The following is a 15206-nucleotide window of genomic DNA, read 5'->3' on the forward strand; positions in this document are numbered from 1 at the left end:
TTTTATATAGAAATCCCCATTCAGTTTGAATTTCGTTGTAGTTAATAACTGAGATGACGATCTCTATTTCTTGATTTCTGTTGAGATTACACTTCAAAGTTTCATAGTTAATTCTGCATTAGAATCTCAAGCTTGATCAGTTTCATTAATAATTCAGGAGCTCCAGTAGTTAGTTATATCTTCATTGCATACTAATTAGTCTTTGCAAGTTCATTTCCTAATCGTTTACAGCAAGGTCATTTGCCAATTTGAATTCTAGATTCCATTTCATAAGTCTTGTCTTAACAGTTTCTTTATCAGATTGAGAGTAGCATTTGTTAGTTAGTTAGTTAGTTAGTTAAGGACTTTTAAGCTGTGATAAATCCGAAGTAAGACAAGAGTTTAGATGAGCTGTTGAATGAGATTTAGTTTCTGAATTATGTACCTAATTTATAGTTTATGATATTATGCAGCAGCTTAATTGAAATGCTTATTGGACAATTTGATGCTAGGTGTTGTTGCCTTTTCAATTTCTCTTATTCTGTGCAGCCTAGTCTACAATTCATATAGGGAAGTTGTTAAGTGCAATTTAGCTAAGTTTGAATCAAATCTTAGCTCTTTCTTATTAGAGTTCGATTCTTGAGTGAAGAAATATCTATCTACCTTGAGTTGATTTCATTGTGCAGAATTACTAGATTGATTTACTGCAATGCATTAAAAGATGATTGTTGTTTACTTTCGAATCTAATTCGCAAACATTTAATAGTTATCCTTGGAAAAATATGACTTGGGACTCCTTACTACAACACTTATTTTTAGCTTTTTTGGGTTTCAATTTTTAAATAATTTGAAGTGCCATGTGACATTCTAAATGGTCAACATCAAATTTTGGCGTCGTTGCCGGGAAGAAGTAGCGGTGTTTAGTAATCTCAGGATTATTTCTCTATTTTCTCTCTTTTCTTGTTTCTATTTTTTGTGGTTGCAAAAATTCAAAAATATTGTTAGGGGCTTAATTATTTCCTCTCTTGTATACATGTGTGCTATCTAGTATATTTTCCTGTGTCTTTTGATGGTATTTGCATGAGTGTTTCAGGTAAGACTAGGAAATTTCTTCTATATCATTAGCAGTTCCAGAGTTTCAGTGTGATCAGAACCTCAGATTTGATGAGTAAAATGGAGAATGACACTGAAAAGACTCTCAGAGAGCTTTGGGCACCAGATTTATCAGTTGATTCCTTTTCCATCAGATATTCTGATTTAGAGGTAGACTTCGAGTTATGACATATTGTTCATCTATTATATTGTTCATCTATTATCGAAGTTTCATGGACTATCTAGTGAGGATCCCAATAGACATCTGCATGATTTGGAGATGGTTTGTTCTTAATGGAACCCACTTAGCATATCAGAAGAAGATATTAGACTTAGAGCATTTCCTTTTTCAGTAGCCGATTCAGCAAAAGATTGATTGTATTATCTGTCACCCAACTCTATCACCAGTTGGATCAAGATGAAGAAATTATTTCTAGCGAGGTTCTTTCCTGCTTCTAGGATTGCAGTTATTCAGAGGAGTATTTGTGGAATCCAACAATTTACAGGAGAACCGTTTCAAGAATATTGGGATAGATTTAAAGGACTTGTTGCTAGTTGCCCTCAGCACCAGATAAGCGATCAAATACTAATTATGTACTTCTATGAGGGATTGCTTCCCATGGACAGAAGTATGGTTGATGCAGCTAGTGGAGGGGCTCTAGTTAACAAGACATCTACTCAGGCCAGAGAACTTATTGAGATTATGACTTCAAATTATCAGTAGTATGAGACTAGACTGATGATTACCGAAGATGTTCATTCCTTTGCCAGTGTATTCCCAACCAGAACCCAGTATCAACAGCTTGATCCTCAATATTATCAGACTCATCAGCAGGACAGGTATAATTTCGTTGTAGGATTCGGGTATGGGACCATACAACAAGAGAATTCTGAGTAGTCCCAGCATTATCAGCCTTACTTTCAGCACCATCAGCTTGAGCAGGATTTTAGGGAGCAGTTACAACAATTTTGTCAACATCAAGAAACTCAATTCAAGCCAAGAACACATTCATCGACACAAATATAGTTGCATTCAGATCAACCTATTGCGTTAATTCCCGAGGAGAATGATTGTAGAGTTTGTGATATTCCTGACTTTTATTCTACTTCTCTACATGACTCTTCTAGTTTTTTTTACATTGTGGTGTTATAGTTGATCCTGATAATGTTACTGTTGATGATATTGTTGTTCCAGATAATCTTGATGTTGCAGGTGTTATTGATGATGATGAAAGTGTAGGGGAGACCCAAGAATCGCTTCCTTGGATTATTCTACCACCAGTTGAGCCAGTGGAGTCTGCTTTTGTTATTAGAGATGATGGAAATAAGATAACTAGCAGTTTTATCGATTATTTTAACTCTTAGACTTAGTATTTTCTACCTTCTCGCATACTGAATGTTATGTTTATATCATGATTTGTGAATAGGGACTTATTTTGGACTTAATTATAAATTTTCTATAAATTATGGAATTTAATTTTATGTTTTTATGTGGTTTTGTAGGAAATTCAAAGAGTCGTGGATTAGGGTCAAGCCGGATCAAATTTGGTCTGATTTGGAGGTCAAACAGAGAAGATCAAGCTGAATTAATATGAACTGTTGATCAAGATCCAGTGAGATCCTGCCCCTTCAGTCAGATCAAGTGATCCAGCCTTCATCCTGATTTAGAGCAATCTGGACCATTCATAGAGATCTTTCTCATCCAAAGAAGTCAAGTTCCAATTCAAACTCAATCCAAAAGCCCACTTTTAAAAGCCCAAGTATCAACCCAATTTCAATCCTATTGGTTATTGGATCCGGATCTAAGTTCTAATGGACCCAAACCCGAAACCCATTAAGAAAACCTTACCTCTTCTTCCACTCACGCTATGGCACAGGGGGGATCCCTCTTCTCTGGATCGCGCAACGTTTTCTTCTCATGGGCTAGGGCATCGACTTTTCTCACCGCCGACCACTTCTTCTTCCTTCTCTCCGGCCGACGGCTCTTTCTTCTCTTCATTGCCGTCGGCTGGCCATTCCACAGTCCACTCCTTTTTCTCTCAGTTCCAGCGATGACGACAGCGGCAACACAGGCGGGAACGGTGAGCTTGGCAGCGGTTTTTGACCAACTTCACCTTGCCGGAGGGGTTCTCCGGCAAGATCCTTCACCTCCCGCCGTTCTTCCTTCAGTTCTTCCAATTGGAGTTCAGGCGGCAGAGCAGTGTGGGTGAGTAGACGGCAGTTCATCATCTTCCAGTCAACTTCCAACCGAGGGGGTTCCTCGGTGGAAGATTCGCATCATCTTCGTTGTCGCAACTAGCAGCAACCGGTAGTGAGCTACTGTCCACCGGTTTTGGGGGTTCCGAGCCGGGTCTTTCATGTGATGGCAAAGGGTAGTCGTTCGTAATCGGAAGAAGTTGTGTGGATTGTGGTTTGGTTAACTTAGTTTAATTTTCATTGTTGATGTTTGTGTTGATGCTTTTGATTGAATGATTGTATCAAACTTGATTCTCTATGTTTAAATTGCACATATTATGCTTAATTAGTTTCATGCACGCAATGTATTCGATCAAATGCTTCAACCAATAGTTAGGATCAATTTGATGCATTTTAGTTTGTTTAATTCTTGCTTTTCCCTGTACTTTTAATTTCATTAAGTTCTAGGTTTAATTTAATGCAATTAGGTTAGGTTAAATTAGATTTCATAAATGCTTTAGGGTTCATTAAATGTTTTGCTTTACTTTACTTCATGCTATCTTTCATTTTCTACCATTGTAGTTAGTTAGGTTTAGCTTTATTACTTGTATTGTCTTTCATTTATTAGATTATGTTTCATTTAATACTTTGCTATTTCCTTCCTTAGTATAATTGTGTTGATAGTTAATCCATAGTGTAGTGTGACAATGCATTGTGGATTAATTATTCGCACTTAGTTAGATTTCATTCCACATTAGAGTAATTTCCTACTTGTCTTGCTTTTAATTTGTTAGGTTTAGAATTAAAATCCAAACCCCCTTTTCTATATTAAAAATCCCCAAAAATAGAAATAACATACGATCCTAAGTTTACCATCCTATCGTTACTTTCATTGGCGGACGACCCGAGTCATTTCTATGCTACATTAGCATAGGAGTGGTTTGATATTTCATTGTTTGATGCCCAATTCACGACAAATTGGGTCGTAATCAGTATAATCTTTTTATTCTACATTGTACTTAATTCAAGTAAGATAGTAGGTTGTTACTATCTTACTAATCTTTTGTACGCACTACTTCTTTCTGAGGTTTTCAGAAATAAGAGATTTAGTGGATTGCCCATCAATGCGGTCAATGATCGTGGGCCTTGGAGTAGGAGTTAACCTAGGCTTTGAACCAAGTAACTGAATTGTTCTCTATTTTTTCGCTGCACGACTTTGTCTTTAACGAGCAAAAGAAAAGTTTTAAAAGCGCGATATTCATCCCCCTCCTCTATCGCATTCATTCAATCCAACATTTTGCTATATCCCAGAAACTACAGGATATGAAATACGATAGCAACTTGCTACTCAAGAATGGGTTACTTCACAAATTCGGGCTGAGACCTATCTTGATCCCTCTCAAGCCCCATTCAGTAAGACCTTTCACCTTCACAAGGTTTGATGTCTAACTGAATACGTATCAATTCTTGCAACCGTCATTATGTTGAAAGCCTCTGTCAACAAAGTGGTGAAGAGACTGAATTGGAGACATGTGGTGCGATGATCATTGATCTAACCATGGAGGCAACCGCACCCAAGGAGAGGTCATTACCCACCCCTACCATGGCTCCCACAGAAATTGTCTCTCATTTAGCAGTTGTAGAGTCGGTCCCATCAGGCGAGTCGAGGATGCTCTTGAGAATAAGTAGGAAGAGGTGCCACACACTAAAGACTCTAGATGGCTCGTCCTCGCCACTATTAATCTCGACCCTGACTTCCCTAGTTGAATTGGAGGACTTCCTAGCTGGAGGTAGTCCGTTGCATCCATGTCCGGGCGATCGGACCTTGCCACAGGTGATCCAGTCCCTAACTTCCCCTGCTGAGTGATAGGTGTCATTTTGGTACAAGTTTTTGGGGTTTTAATTAGATTTATTAATTCATTCATTTAGTTACATTTCATCTATTACTTAATAAATGAATGAATTTATCATTTGGAACTTTGGTGGAATTTGTACAGTATTGTGGGATTATTGGTTGAACTTGTGGGATCGAGACGTGCTGGGGGGGGGGGGGGGGAATAACACTCATGGCTTTTTCACTCATTTCGAAAAACACAAAGTAAACACAGCAGAAGATAGAAAGAAATAAGAGAACAATCGTTATCACTTTTGGTTACTTGGTTCGGAGTTTGTGACGATTCTTACTCCAAGGCCCATGATCGTTGATCGCTTTCGTTGGGAAATCACTATAGATCCAAAAATTCTTTACATGGAACAAGTACAAGTATGAAGCTTTACAAATATTGAAATACAACTTATTACCAACAACTTGGTGAGATCAATCTTCTCGCTTGGTCATCATCAGAGCAGCGTTTGGATGTTGTTGAAGTGTTCTAGAGCAGCACACAATATTGGGTGCTACTTGGAATTCTATTCTGTTTCCCTTATTCAAAAATTTGTACAAGAACAGAACTTTTCCTAGCAGCCCATGTGCTCTACAGAAGTTAAACTTGGATTGCAGATGAAACTTAACATTTTTAATCCAAGTTGTTCTTCAGAAGTTAAACTTGGATTGGAAACGGAACTTAACATTTTTACTCCAAGTTCAACTCATGTGTTGTTCAGAAGTTAAAACATATTACAGAAGTTGATTAAATATATATTCCAAAGATTGGCTTCCAGGTTAAACATGGCGAGACACTCGGCCTTCTTGGGTATGAGATCATCCACCACTTCCTAGACAAAACCGTTCAAAGAAATTGAATATTTAAACTTCTTACAGTAACATTAGGTTTAACTATAGAGACCACAATAGAAACATAAAATCGAAACACAAAATCGATAGCCTCTTGTGTTGGTATTTCAGGATCAATACAAAGAACACAAACTAATTATGCAGCAGAAACAAATAATTAGTTATACATTTCTTTGTAGCTAAAGACCTCTTGATCTTTTGTTCTATTCCTCTCCTCCTCTTGGACGTCGTGTGGGCGACAATCTACCAAGATGAAATCCACCCGAACCTTCTTCTTTGCCTACAAGTTTTGGCCACCCAAGGAATGCTAAAATAGGAAACTTCCTTCTCTTCTTCTTCCCCTCCAAGCAAATCGGCCACAAGAAGATGGAGCTTGATGTGCCGCCGGCCTTAAGAGAAGAAAACAAAGGGAGAAGAGAAAGAGAGAAGGGTCGGCCACCAAGGAAAAGAGAAGAGGGAAAACTTAGGTTTCGGCCCTAAGGGAACAAGAGAAATATGGAGATGTGTTATGTGTTATTCGTTATTCCCATAAGGCACCCTCTACCTCTCTTTTATAATCCTTGGTCATGGCAAAAAAGAAAATTTTAATAATAATTAAAATCTCTCTCTTTTAAATTTCCTATTGTGATGGATACAAAAGGAAAGTTCAAAATTAAACTTCTCTTCTAAATCATAGTTACAAAAAGGGAAGTTTTATCAAAATTAAAATTTCTCTTTTTAAACCAATATAGATGGCAACAAAAAAGGAAAGATTTTAAAATGTAAAACTCTCTTTTAAAACCATGTGGATGATTTAAAAAAAAAGAATATTTTAAAATTAAAATCTCTCTTTTAATCCTTTGTAGATTGCTATAAAAAGAAAGATTTTAACAAAAAGTAAAATATCTCTTTTTATTTCTTTAGTGGTCGACCCCTTGCTTGGTCACCAAGCAAGGCTTGGCCAGCCACATCTTGGACACCAAGATGGGCTTGGTCGGCCCCTTGCTTGGGCACCAAGCAAGGATGTGGCTGACCCCTAGCTTGGGTAAGAAGCTGGGCTTTGGGTGGATAAAAAGACTTTTAATAAGAGGCTACAACAGAGACCTAGAGGAGGAATTGGTTTTGGCCTCCTGATAGACTTGAGCTTCCTGTGTTCGACCTGAACACCCAACTCAAGTTCATCAATAATAACTCATACCACTAAAGAGTCATTATTGAACTACCCCACCAATCCCATATTGCATTATGAGATCCTTCTTATCATGAGTGCATTAGTCTCCTTGTGTTTAAGACATCGAATGCCCATTAATTAAATGAGTTACTAACAACTCACTTAATTAATATATAGCTCCAAGAGTAGTACCACTCAACTTCATTATCATGCCAGACTAAGTCCACCTGCAAGATTCACATGATAATCCTTATGAGCTCCTTAAGGGACACCATCAACCTAGATAACTAGGACACAGTTTCCTTCTATAATCAACAATACACTATATAAATAATATTATTTCCAAACTTATCGGGCCCATTGATTTAACGAATAAATGTCACCCATTGATAAATTAAAGAAATAAATACTAAGTATATGTGCTTGTTATTATATCAGGATTAAGAGACACACATACATAATAACAGAGGTTCTGTTCTTTTATGCAGTCAGTATAAAAAGAAACAACCTCAAATGGTCCTGCTGAATACACACACAGTATACTAGTGTAATTTTATAGTCAAGACCAACTAATATCAAATTACACTACAACCATTCCAATGGTTTGTCTCAATCCATCTTGGTTGTAAACTACTATTTATAATTTATAAGGAACTGATATCATGATCTTCTGTGTGACACTACACACCATGTTATCTACAATATAAATTAAATGGACAACTACATTTAACTAAATGCAGATATTTGACCAATGTGATTCTTATTACAAAAGAAATGTTCATACAAAAAGTTAGGCTTTTAGTATACATTCTAACACACAAGAGCGCAAGTTGTTATGAAATTGTTGTATCAAAGTGTTGGCTGAGATACCTTTTTATAGCCACCTCAAACCTGATCTAGATCCACTGATCTCGAGATCAGGTTGACCCGACTTTGATCGGTCGACTGATCTCCCGAATTGGTTGACCGATTCTGCTTGAATCAGCCCGACTTCTCGTCCAGGTTTTGCTGCTCGGATAAGTCTTCGTTTGATCGACCGGTCCCTGCGTTCGATCTACCGATCCCGTCAATGATTTCTAACTTATCTGATCTGATCAACCCGGTCCGAAGCTAATCCACATTCGGTTGACTGAACCTCCCTATTCGGTTGACCGATCCCCTGGCCAACACTTCACTGTGAGCTGGAATCTAATCTGTTCACTCGGTGGTTCGGTCGATCGATCCAAAGGTTCGGTCGACCGATCAAGGCCTAATCTAACCTTGCAAAAAGTATTAGCCTCCTGCAAAATAGAGTTATACAAATAAAGAAATAAGAAAGAATAACTTTTGACATCCTTCGGACTGTCCGGTTCTGACTTTTAGATCTCCTCCAGAAACTCTGGGTCAAATCGACACCTACTGTTTTCTCAACAGGGATCGCGTCCTCACCTATTCCTCTCAGGAGAAGTTACTTGTTGCCAGACCGGTCCTCCAGACTGACTAGACTTTTGCTCAGCGCCCGATACTTCAGGTCTTCATGCTGGACGTCTGCTCCACGGCCAGTCCAGACTTTCACCTGGTCCGTGACCACTAGGATTTTCACTTAGAGTACCCGAATCTAAGATTTTGTCCAAAGTACATGACCCGCTAAGACTTTCCACCTAGGGTTACCACCCCCTAGGACCTAAGGTTACCTCTCCCTAGGGTTTTCCACTTGCCTAGTATCTACTAGGACTTTTGCCTAAGAATAGTTAGGACTTTCCTACAAGCTTAATCACACTTGTTAGATAACAAGACAATTTAACTTTAAATCTTTTCCATTATCAAAACATAGGTTCGATCATCTGGTGCTCACTACAACTCATCGATTTCTGAACACTTAGAGAATCTACAAAACTAGGGCTCATCCGATCAGTTTTTCACCATTTGCTAGATCTAGACATCTTTGTCTAAATCCGTGAGTGCTTGGGGCTGCCCCAACTCATTCGAGTTCATCTCCTTTCTTAGTTTTCCTTCCTGCATTTGGTTGTTGTCACTATTCTGTTATTTTCTGCTTAGTTGCAAGAATTTGAGTTAATTCTAGTTTAGGGGACTTGTGTTAGGATCAAAAAGAATTTAGATATCTCTACAATGATATGATATTGTCCACTTTAGGTCTAAACTATCATGGTTTTATTTTTAGACTTTACTCAAAATACTTCATACCAATGGAGATATCTTTCCCTTATAAATTCATTATCTTTCTTATGTGTTTTCAATATGGAACTTTATTTACAACATTTCAACCCAATAACTTGATCTATTTTCTTTACATTTGTTTCAACATCTATTAACTCCGAGAGTGGAGATTTGAATCTGATTTTGTGTTAATTCACAAACTATTTGTATGGACGTTGTTCAATTGTTTCTTTTTTTTAGTTTCATGTTTCATTCTTTAAAAGATTAGATCAGATTTTTCATATTGTCCATCCGTGCTTTGTCTTTGTGACATTTGAATTTGTGCACTACGAATTCTTACACAGTTGATTGCTATCTTGATTGGTTCATTAAATGCTTTACTCAACGGAAGTTTACTTGATCCACTTCTTTCCTTGGCTTAGAAGTTGTAATCCAAGCTAAAACCCAAAAAGAATCCAAGAGAAGGAATTTGATCTAAGTTTAACAACGAATCCATGAGGTTTTCGTGAAATGATCCTGGATTACCTTTCACTATACTAGTTGGGGGTAGATTTTTAAGGAATATTTGATATCGAGCTGTTGTGACACAATCTTTGCATATCACTGAGCCAAGGGGCTTCCATAATAGGGTCGGTCCTTCACATCCACATCCGGGCCTCAATTTCTCGAGTCGTTAAGATGATAACCTGGCAGGCTCCCCTCCCCTTGATGTGGTTAGAGACCCTGTCCCAACTACTTCAGAAGCACCTCAGGAACAAGAGGTTCCTGGAGACTACATGCTTGATCTCACCTTCTTCGATCCTATGGTGTCAAGATGGTCCGTTGCCAAGGAGACAGCTAATAATCTATCCTTCAAGGCTTTGGTTGATGAGATTATGCTGGATGAAGCCAGGCACCAGGCTAAGCTGGTGGCATTCGGCCAATGATTTCCCAGGTTCTGGTGAGATCATCGGCCTATGCAGGCTCGATTGATTGAGTTGGAGGCTCGCTTGGCTGAATTGGAGGCTCAACTGGCCCCCTTCGACCAAATCTCCACCTTAGTGCAGGTGGAGATTGGTGATTAAAAAAGGCAATAGTACGTCAACCCTCCTCAGCTCAAGCAGAGATCAACTAACTAAGTGATGCAGGATCGACCCAACATGACCCTTTGAATTTCAAACAGTCATAACTTTTTACTTGAGATTCAGAATTAGGCTCTATCGGTGGTCACGTATGTAAAATTCAAAAATCTATGTTTATTATCGTGGAACTCATAACTACTAATTTTCAAGTCTAAATTTCACCATTTAGGCTCTCATCTGAGCCTCCAAAGATTTTATTACTATTTTTAGTGATTTTTATTTTTATGATTTTAATTTAGGATATTTTTGGTATTCCTGATAATCTTAGATTATAATTAGTATAAAACATCTTATTTTATTAATTTTTATTTCTATCAAAAGATTTTCTTTTTAAGAAAGATCTCTTTTCTTTTTCTACAAGATTGGAATTAAGGTCCATGTATTAGGATTTCTTTCCTTTCTTTGTCTTCGGGTCTAGAGTTTATATAAACTCCTATCTAGTTGTATGAGGATCCATCCCTCAATTAATAATAAAGTTTTCTTTTTTAGCAAATGGTAGATTTTTCTCCTTGTTTTCTTCACATTCTTTTCTTGCCTTCTCCTCAATTCCCTCTTCTTGTCTACCCATAAGAAAATTGCTATCCTGCCTAGTGTCAGTTGGTATTAGAGCAACATACAAATCCAATAGAGTGTCATTGTGCTCGTGGTAGCGGTAGGCAGGTTCTGCCTGAGAAAGCCTCACACTGAGGTCGTAGTATTCATGACATAATGACGATAGAAAATTTACATAGGCAAGTCACAAACTTAATTTAGTGTTTAGCTGAGGCGATGTTAATTATTGAGGCTCAGGGATCTCAAATTGTGGGATCTCAGATCATGGATCTAAATCTTCCTTTGAGAACCCTTATCACCAACAAGCTGTATACCATGAGCATCGTGGCCGAGAGGATCCTTATGGAGACCTCAGTTTTTAGGTTGAACTACCCGAATATTTTGTATGTTGCAAGTAGAAGGATTCGTTGATTGGATCTATAAAGTGGAGCGGATCTTCAATTATAAGTAAGTTCTAGATCAAATGAACATAAAGTTTGTTGGTGTAGGGAACACCAAACAATCGAACATAAGTTTTGATTATGGAAAAGTGTCCAAAGTTAAAGTTACTTGTTATCTAACAAGGTTGAATGAGCTTGCAGGAAAGTGCTAAGTGTTCTTAGGTAAAATTCCTAAGTGTTCTTAGGTAAAAGTCCTAGTGGATTCTAGGCAGGTGGAAAACCCTAGGAGGAGGCAACCCTAGGTTCTAGAGAGATGTAACCCTAGGTTCTAGGGAGATGTAACCCTAGCACTACAACAAAAACCTTCATAGACATCGGTTTTCCACCGGTGTCTATTTCATTTTCGACCGATATCTATGAAGCCGATGTTAAAAGTCTGTCATTTTAGACATCGGGTTAAAACCGGTGTAGTAGCACTTAACGACACCGGTTTTACAACGGTGGAAAACCGATGTAATATTAGTTAATAACACCGGTTTTATAGCGGTGGAAAACCGATGTAATATGTATATTTTTTCACAAATTTGATTTCCGAAACCATGAAAAACCGACAATAACAAAAAAAAATACACAAATATTCACAAATTATACAAATATTCTTCATTCAATAATATCCATAAAATACACAAATATTAACAAATTATATAAATAATCTTCTTAGAACAATATCCATAAAATACCCAAACATTCTTTTTACATCAAAAGCTAGCTAATAGATATACTATCCCTAACCATTAATGGGTACCCCACGGAGCAGTAGGCCTCACTTCCTGTCCAGATCCAACATTCAATCCTTTCCCTAGGTCCCATAGCATAGTTCAGTGGTCGGCTCTGAAGTCCTCAGTGGTAGAAGTCCGACCCCATTCTCCTTTTCTCGTTCGCTCCTCCCTTTTCCCAGTCATCCCTCTTCCCTGTCATCTGTGCAATTAGTTTGTAAATTCAAATAACCAGAACACGAGAAAAATATACATATTCAATGACATTCAATAAAATATATAATATAGTTAAACAAAGTGAAGACCTTGACAAAATTAAGACTCCAATGGTTTAGTCATGCATATTGCATAGAGTTCAATTGAGGAGTAAGAACTAAGAACCATATAGCTGACCAAATAGTTAGCAAAAATATGGGTTCATTGATGTTGATAATATATTTCTCTGTCCTATTTACTAATAACCACCTGATATGGGTTCATTAAAAAATTTTGTCATATTTTGTCAAAATTAGAATCAACTAGCTATAGACTGAAATTGAGCCTAAGCAGAATCAGAATCATAAACTTGCTGAACAATCTTGGGCATCCTACAATAGATTATCCAAAAGTTGCAGAACAAAGTTGTAAAAGATTTGCAACTCTTATTCGATGCATAACAACAATTTTGATTTTGACACACGAGGCATTAACACTTGTTTTAACTTGACGCTATCTACTTGATAAAGTCAAGCAAAGACATTTACCTTCACTTCGATCCTTGAATCCTCGAATAATACATGCAAGACTCCAAGGCCTTCCACCAGAGCATGCTTTTGCTCCACCTTTTAATATGCCATTGTGTTGCTTCAGTCTGAGAATATGTCATCTTTTGTCAAACAATGGGAAGGGTTTCACTTACATATGCACGAATCTATATATTCATCAACAACATCTTCCTCCCAGACGAATCTAATGAAGGTAAAGGCACACAAATAATACAAAAAAATTCTTCTGAGTGTGTGTTTCAGATTTAGAAAATATTTCAGTGGCATGTAAGTCAGAAATCAGTACTTAACAAATTAGAAAAGCAATCATCTTTAGAGATTTGTCAAGGACACATTTAACTAGCACCTTATCTGGACATAATATAGGCATTGGACATGTAATCAAAACCCCATCTATTTCGATAAGAACAAAATAAATTAAGGAAATGTATACAAGCGGGAAGTTCTCAACATTCCACAAGAAAAATCCATGATCATATTTGTTAGACTTCAAATCCGAGGCCAAAAGCTTGCACAAGGTCATTAAAGACTCACGCAAGGTCATTCAAGCTTGACAAATACAACCCGGTATTCAGGAATGGCAGCTATATAAGGAGTAGATGCACCTGTCTCATTTTCATCCCAAGTAACTTATCCAACTCCGCCAAAGAAGCTCCCTCCTGAAAGTACAGTTGATATTTCATATTCCACACAGGAGTAATGAGATAATGATGGGCAAAAGAGAAAAAAAATAGAAAACTAAAAAATAGCAGTAGCCGACATTGAAATTTGGATGGCATGCATAAAAGTTTGCTGATACTACATACCATGCAGAGAAGTCATCCTCAATACCCTGATCATCATCTCCCAACCCCACTTGGACAATGTGCTTGGCGCCTATGCAGAGGACAAAAAATATAGAAGAATATCCAAGTACGAATGATGCTTAAATTCATTAAACACATCTACAAACTTGCACATGACTACTACATTACAGTTGTATGTATGAAACTCACAGATAACTTGTCTACTCAACTGTTTCTTAATAACTCCTCATACCATGTTGACTTTACAAGTTTTTAGAGTAACAATTAGTCTACAAAACGAGTTAAATTCTCTAGAAAAATGCATTGAAATGCATGAACTTTGAGCTTGCAACTGAAGATAGGATTTAAAATCAGCTTTAGGAGCATATGTGACTTAGTCAAATCACAAACTAAATAAATCAACTATATACCTTGCTCATGAAGGAGTTCATCGACCACCACAGCAACCTTTGCAAGGACACAATACACAAATATATTAGCCAAGCAATTCCCACAAAAAGAATACTGACAATTTCATCATGCCAAACCTTATTAAAATGTTCATATTGCTGATTGCCCAAACTAAACACACCAAATTGAAGATTTTCCAACCAGGTTCCTCTTTCTTTCCCCTATAAAAACTAATAATCAACAATCGATCAAGGCAAAAGGATTATTGGTAGAATAGATTAACTAAATGTGCATGTTTCCAGAACCTCTGTAAACCATTTGTAGAACCGGGCAGCATTATCAGTAGGCTCGCCATCTCCATACCTAAAGAAAACAAAGGGATCAGCTCGAACTTTGAGGAAACTGATCGTTTATAAAAACAAAAAATTCCTGGCTTTCAACTTACGTAGCCAAGAAGAACAAAGCCAAGCTCTCCTTTTTCAGGTTCTCCTCGTACTCATCATCCTCAGTAGTATATTCGTCCTATAATTGAGGAAACTAACTACAGATCAGTCAATTAATCAGTAGTATTTCCAATGATCTGAAACAGAAGGAAGATAATCTTACGATATCCATGACTTTAAATATGGCATTAGGGTACCGTGCTTTTGCCTCCTCAGCCAGCGCCTAGAAGGGGGGAAAATCTAAGATCATGGGAGAAAAATTCAAAAAATGAACTACTCGGATAAAAACCCTAACCTTCGCGAACCCCTCAGTCGTCCTGGTCTGCGTCCCAAAGAAGACGGTGACCTTCTTCTTCCCTTGGTCCTCCTTTGTATCCATCTGGGTCTTCACCACTAGCGGCTTCGGCGGCTCGACGTGCTTCCTTCCGCTCGATCACCAGACGAAGAAGATTGCCACGCAACCGACAAGCACGACGATGACTATGCTCAGGACGACGATCAGCAGCCGGTTCTCCACGAACGCATCCTCGGTGCTGGAATCGAGCCCATATCCGTCGAAGAGGGAGGCGACGACGACCGACAAGAGATCAAGGGACGACGCCTTCTCGGAACCTATCTGCATCTTGGCGGATCGAGCGGTGAATCGGAAGCACAGATCTCCGATCTCTGTTTCTGTCTGCTTCGAAT

General features: G+C 37.9%; 2 long non-coding RNA genes across 2 annotated transcripts; both read right to left on the reverse strand.

Moving 5' to 3' along the window:
* Positions 1-13520: 13520 nt before the first annotated feature.
* Positions 13521-14134, reverse strand: LOC122026993. Its single transcript, XR_006124238.1, has 3 exons — positions 14097-14134; positions 13687-13756; positions 13521-13539 (listed from the first exon to the last, which is right to left on the reverse strand). It is a non-coding gene; the product is annotated as an uncharacterized LOC122026993 (long non-coding RNA).
* A 144-nt stretch (positions 14135-14278) lies between these two features.
* Positions 14279-14588, reverse strand: LOC122026410. Its single transcript, XR_006124141.1, has 3 exons — positions 14522-14588; positions 14382-14439; positions 14279-14297 (listed from the first exon to the last, which is right to left on the reverse strand). It is a non-coding gene; the product is annotated as an uncharacterized LOC122026410 (long non-coding RNA).
* Between the last annotated feature and the right edge of the window lie 618 nt (positions 14589-15206).

The sequence above is a fragment of the Zingiber officinale genome, chromosome 10A, assembly GCF_018446385.1.
Source record: "Zingiber officinale cultivar Zhangliang chromosome 10A, Zo_v1.1, whole genome shotgun sequence".
Lineage (NCBI taxonomy): Eukaryota > Viridiplantae > Streptophyta > Magnoliopsida > Zingiberales > Zingiberaceae > Zingiber > Zingiber officinale.